General features: G+C 39.7%; 1 long non-coding RNA gene across 1 annotated transcript; it reads right to left on the bottom strand.

The window, feature by feature from the left end:
• Window positions 1-1,207: 1,207 nt before the first annotated feature.
• On the bottom strand, window positions 1,208-1,881 carry LOC115169738 (uncharacterized). The gene is made up of 2 exons (XR_003870912.1): window positions 1,662-1,881; window positions 1,208-1,339 (listed from the first exon to the last, which is right to left on the bottom strand). It is a non-coding gene; the product is annotated as an uncharacterized LOC115169738 (long non-coding RNA).
• Window positions 1,882-6,761: the final 4,880 nt, after the last annotated feature.

Here is a 6,761-nt window from a genome sequence, read left to right as displayed (position 1 = left end):
AGGAGGAGGTGTGATGTGTAAGGGTGCTTTGCTGGTGACACTGTCTGTGATTTATTTAGAATTCAAGGCACACTTAACCAGCATGGCTACCACAGCATTCTGCAGCTATATGCTATCCCATCTTGTTTGTGCTTAGTGGGAATATCATTTGTTTTTCAATGACCCAACACACCTCCAGGTTGTGTAAGTGCTATTTGACCAAGAAGGAGAGTGATGGAGTGCTGCATCAGATGACCTAGCCTCCACAGTCACCCGACCTCAACCCAAATGAGATGGTTTGGGATGAGTTGGACCGCAGAGTGATGGAAAAGCAGCCAACAAGTGCTCAGTATATGTGGGAAATCTTTCAAGACTATTGGAAAAGCCTTCCAGGTGAAGCTGGTTGAGCGAATGCCAAGAGTGTGTAAAGCTGTCATCAAGGCAAAGGGTGGCTACTTTGAAGAATCTCAAATATATTTTGATTTATTTAACACTTTTTTGGTTACTACATGATTCCATAAGGGTTATTTCATAGTTCTGATGTCTTCACTATTTTTCTACAATGTAGAAAATAGTAAAAAATAAAGAAAAAACCTTGAATGAGTAGGTGTGTCCAAACTTTTGACTGGTACTGTAGGTCTTGAACATATTGACTCATACTGTTTTTACTTTAGGCTACACGGCAGAGGTATTATGGTAGAACTTTTCTGACAATGTGATGCTCAGATATTGAGTAATGACAAAAAAAACATGCAAGCCAAACCAAGCATTTGCTAGAATACAATTCATCTAAGATATTGTTCACATTTCCATCATCATGTGAAACATACATCTTGCCGTTTCAATCTTCCCCTATCAAGGTATAAATCACCCGGGACAGCCATGTTCAAATGAAATATGGTGTCTGAGGGTTGTCAGAGGGACCAGGGGTTTGTGCCAGTCCTAATCACCCTCTGAGGGATGGAATAGATGACGCTGTCATCCATATCGAGACAACCTGTCAAATGTCACCCTTTAACACAGAGACACACCTACACTGCGCTGCACTCAGTTTACATCAGTACCTTCTTAGTAACACACTGCATTTCCTTAGTATAGAACTATATAGAAACTCAAGACTTCAAGTACTGTGTTCACACAACACTGTACCAGAAAAAGTGAGTGATGAGTATGACTATGTCCGCCCCACCACCAATACAGCGGCGGCATTATCTTCAATCTCCAGCAATTTCTCCCTACCTCCAGCGAGCTGTGTGCCTGCCATGGTAGTCTTATCTTCATCTTGACCTCGCCTTTCCCTGAACCAAGCGGTGTGCTCATCAAGCCTCCACACTTTATTTCCCAGAAGTTGTGCTGTTACCTGGCGGAGAAGTGAAACCGTTTTCAGTTATCTGAAATGCCACCATGTGGGCAGTGTACACCGGGGTCACCGTTGGTTACACCCTGATGCCTGGAACGAAGCGGCGCTGCGGTGGTACTAAAATCCTGTTCCTAAGGATACATTCAGGCTGAGAGGAAAGAAGGCAAATAACACACAGGCTTTAACTGTGTAACACGTGCTAACATGACGAGGGACGGGGCAATATCAAGGCCGAGACACAACAAAGACAAAAGATTGCTTTAAAAGTAATATAGCTATAATTAAGATGATAATTTGAGAAAATTAAAAACAACACACTCACAGTAAAGGACCAGTGCTCTTCAGCGCAAGGTTGACCGTTTGGTCTTTTTGATGTTGTTGGGCAGACAGTCACATAACTGTCACCTGGGGAGGGGAAACACATTGCAAATGGCATTGGCTTCATGGTCTTCCTTTCCTGTTGCACCCAAGTCCTGTTGATGGACAAGGTTACATTTCATTTGGTTATATTCATGACTGAGAATAAAACATGATGACTGAAAACAGCATATTAAACAGTGGGTCTTTATGCTGCAATATTCTACTAGTGTCATATTTTAGGCATTTACGGGTAATTTACATTTCCTTTATGAAACTTGAATCTTTTACATCAGAATTCGGAAGACAAAAAAATGGTTTGGCTAGTATACAGATGACTCGTGTGTGTGCTTCTAAAAGCATACACAAGCTTAGGGACAAGTCATAACCTCAATAAGCAAGTGGTGGTCACACGCATGAGATATCAACGGCCGGATGTTGAACCTTATTTTCTTATTCCAATGTCCTCGTCTAGTCTGTTCTGTCCATTCTCATCATCTTGGAATGTGAAAATTCTCCTAGAGATCCATCTGGGAAGTGAATGAGAAAATCCAGGGGAGCTGGAGCCTTGGGCATTGAGGCGCAATAATGCATTTGATTTATATTGCTCTTATGACAGCAGATTTATAGCAAGGGCCACTTTATAAGTGCCTGCCACTGGCAATAAGTATTGAGTAGTACAGAAAATAGGGAGTATTTGATTTATTCATTAGAAATGTATTATGTTGGGTGCGGGTGAATATTTCACCCCATCACTAACATCTGATTTCATAAAACAATAACAAGAAACATATCTAAAGATGTGGTTTGAGATGAGTTATACCACATCATTTAACATTAAAATATATTATGGAAACATAAGATAAATATTGAAAACGTGAACACTATTTTCCTTCATGCACATTTATGCTCATGAATATAGAGAAAATATATAATGAGAATGCACACCATCAAATATCTCACAAATTATTAATTACTGCAAACATAAGGACTTATGTAAGGTAATGAGGTGAATATAGAATGAGAAACAGTGACAGTAGGATATTTGATATGATGAGGGCCACAGGACAACAGCCTGCCATGGCGACATGGGAGGCCAGGAAACCAACCCTCTAGAGACTTTCACTCTCTGCTGAGAGGAAAGAGGGGGAAGAGGGGAAGAAGGGGAGAGGGAAGGTGTGTGATGCAAATGTGTTGAGACCGGCAGCAGGTCTCTCAGTTACAGCAGATAGCCAGCTGGTTTGAAGAAATGGACAGGCCTCTGGGGTTGGATTTCAACAGGTAGACTGACAGAGATAGGAGAGGATGGAAATGTAAAGGATTCACAATGCCTGTGACTAATCACAGGTGGAGCCATATTGCTTACGATAGATGCTTGATTTAGTAGCTTAACCCACTCATGGCACAGCAGCCTCCCATCTGGTGTTAATAGGAATGCTTTTAAATTAGCTCTAAAATAGTTTGTAACCTCTCTTTAACAAAATTACTATGACTCAGAAAAACACAACTCTATAATGAACACCTCTGACCTGGCTATCACCAAAATAGCATACCCGAAATGTATTTCACCCCAGATTTCTGTTCTAATTAAATAAACAGTTTTCATGTGTTTTGATTTTGGGCCTTATCTCTGAAGACCAGCTGTGAGGTGAGCACTTATCTATACTCCCCACATCTCACGGGGAAGATAAGTGATGTATGTTTCACTCCTGCATGTATTCAGATGTGGGATGGACCAGACAGCATGAATAACCAAGCAGTTTCCTGACACATTGTTATTGCCAAGAGGGTGGAACAGCGAGGTACATGTTATCACCTTTCTGACTCCACATTGGACTCCCCCTGATACCCCCACAGAGTATTTCACTATCTCCCCTCTTTATCTCTCCCTATTCCCCCCCACCACCCCACGCCTCTCTTTCTCTTTCAACAGTTTGTAGACCTTTTTCACTTGCGGCACTGCCCAAAGGCACCACTATTTTACTATCTCAATTTTGGTGATGGGACAACAAAACGCTCTTTCCGTTCTAATTCCAAGGAACAAGATGCATGATATGGAAGAAAACATCCCAATCCAAACAGAAAAACCAAAGCCAGAGTATTACAGACCAGCGTCATGACAGCTCCACTGACTGACTGACTGGATACACAAACTTGTAAGATGGAACCGATGGTGACACGCTATGAAACATTTACTTGAGTGGAATGGTCTGGAAAATAATGTGACACTGTGTCCAGCTGTTGCCACTGCCATGGCGACATGGGAGGCTCCAGGACCAGGGTCTTGTGTGACTGCTCCCTCTCCCACACCTGTATGATAACTCATTAGATAGTTTAAAACACAATACACACATGTGGATAATGCATTTAAATTCATCGAGGATGACACAAACAAGTTTGACAACTATTATCTATTGTGGTCCTCTTAAATGAATGTCTCAAAAAATGGACAAACATAACATAGTAGGCCCTAGGTTACACAGTATACCTAACCTACTAGGCAGGTTACAGATATAATAATAATAATAATAATAATAATAATAATACATTTGAACTTGTATAGAGCTTTTCAAAGAATCTCAAAGCGCATAAAAAGTTTTAAATGATGGAGATTGAAAGTCTCTGTCGTCTTGTAATGAAGTTTAAGCTGGAAAGTCAGTGGAAAGTCAGTGTAAGTTCAGTGGAGGGGGCATCGATGGGACAGCCAAGCAGAATAGACAGTCTGAAAAAAACATACCAGGAGCTCTTCAACAGCGCACCTGCTTCTCTGAATGGTCAGTCACTCCATCGGAGCCGCTTCTCTGGTACTTTCCCTCCACTGCCAGGAATATAGCATCCACCTGGGTGATGACATGGCTGTTGTAAAGAGCCTGAAAAGCCAACACATCTTGGCAGTTGTTAGGAGCATTCCCTGAATAGTCCTGAACTTCCTCTGCTACCTCTGGACACAGCATGCAGTCCTTGGTGTAATACTTCCAAACAGATTATTTGAATCCAAACAGCTAGCTAGCTAGCCATCAAGCCAAAATATTTTCCACTTTTCATCACGATCCTGCAACTCTGAGTCAAGACCAAAGGATATAGTGATCAAACCCTAGAGCAGCCTAACCCCACCAAAAAATGCCAAAAAGATTAATGAAAAAATAATAACAATGATGTACAATATTTACAGACCCAGATATGTATAACCATCAAAGAGAGAGAAAGTGGCCAATACCCAGGGTACCCAATACTCCAGTGCCTGATTGGTATCACAGCTTTGCCCCAGCTCCAGCTAACACACCTGACTCCAATAATCACCTAATCATGATCTTCAGTTTAGAATGCAATTTGATTAATCAGCTATGTTTGCTAGGGATGGAGAAAATGTGCGACACCAATCAAACCTTTGAGGACTGGAGTTGCCCACCCCTGGTCTAGAGCAATGGAGATGTAATTACACTGTAAAGAATGATTCTGGAGTGAACTGGGTGGGGACGGACTGTAACTGTGCTGCTGGCAACAATTATTATTAGTTTTTGCTGACATTCGTAAAATCATCAGTTATTCTGCGCTCTGGCACACTCAAACGAGTGCTCTGAAGAAGATTATGGCATAGGGTTTCACACAAGTGTGTTAATGTAATGTAGACGCAGGGAGTCAGATAACAAGTGCAGTGTGAGTTTAATGATAACAAACATGGAACTAATACAAAACATAACAATCGTCTAACAAGGAAACATAACCAATACTACCTGATGACTGACAGAACAGAGTGCTAGATAAATGGTAAGTAATCAAGGTAGTAATGAAGTCCAGGTGTGACTGATGATGGGGTGCAGGTGTGCGTAATAATGGTTGCGAGGTGCGCGTAATGATGGGTTGCCAGGACCGGTGGTTAGTACACTGGCGACGTCGACTGCCGGAGCGGGAATAAACGTGATAGTTAAAATCCATTTAATCAGTTTTATTTCGAAATTATTTAGAAAATAATACTTAAAATCTGAGTTTCGTTGTCTTATTTTAATTATTTAAATAAAATATGGGGGGATGGTGTTGCACATGTCACCATTAATATCCGCACTGAGGAGATTTGATGTAAAGATCTTCTTTTAAACTCACCTGCACATTAATTTGATTTATTTCTTTGTTGTTCCTTTACCATACAATCCAATATGTACAATTGCACTGAATAGTATTTGAATAATGCAAGATCTGAAATCCAAGCAGTCTTTAAAATGAGATTCAGGAGCAAAAGGTTTTCAATAGTTGGTTTTAATTCATTAAATAACACTAGAATATAACATTTAATTACAATTACTTTACTAATTCATTTCTGTGTAACATTGATGTGGCAACTTTACTGTCCTGCTAATGAGCCTGGACATTGTAGGCAAAACTGACGAGAAAAACAGCATAACTGATCCAAATGGTTGCCCAATTATGCAGGCTATATGCAGTAATTTTGAAATTAACATACAGTGCCTTTGGAAACTATTCAAACTCTTTGACTTTTTCCACATTTTGTTACATTACAGCATTATTCTAAAATGAATTAAATAAAAAAATCCTCAGCAATCTACACACAATACCAAATAATGAATTATTAATTAATATTCAGACCCTTTTTTAAATATAATTTTTTATCTTTAAGGGGGAAGATATATTGTAGCTTCCATCAATGAAATTGTCTGCATCACTTCCAATCCACTGTAATTGTTTTTGCAAATATATATACATATACATACACATATAAATGCATACAGCTGAAGTCGGAAGTTTAAATACACTTAGGTTTGACTCATTAAAACTCGTTTTTATACCACTCTACAAATTCCTTGTTAAAAAACTATAGTTTTGGCAAGTCGGTTAGGACATCTACTTTGTGCATGACAAGTAATTTTTCCAACAATTGTTAACAGACAGATTATTTCACTTATAATTCACTGTATCACAATTCCAGTGGGTCAGAAGTTTACATACACTAAATTGACTGTGCCTTTAAACAGCTTGGAAAATTCCAGATAATGATGTCATGGCTTTAGAAGCTTCTGACAAGTTAATTGACAACATTTGAGTAAATTTG

Source organism: Salmo trutta, chromosome 31 (genome assembly GCF_901001165.1).
Source record: "Salmo trutta chromosome 31, fSalTru1.1, whole genome shotgun sequence".
Lineage (NCBI taxonomy): Eukaryota > Metazoa > Chordata > Actinopteri > Salmoniformes > Salmonidae > Salmo > Salmo trutta.
This window is presented reverse-complemented; position numbering and strand designations above follow the sequence as displayed.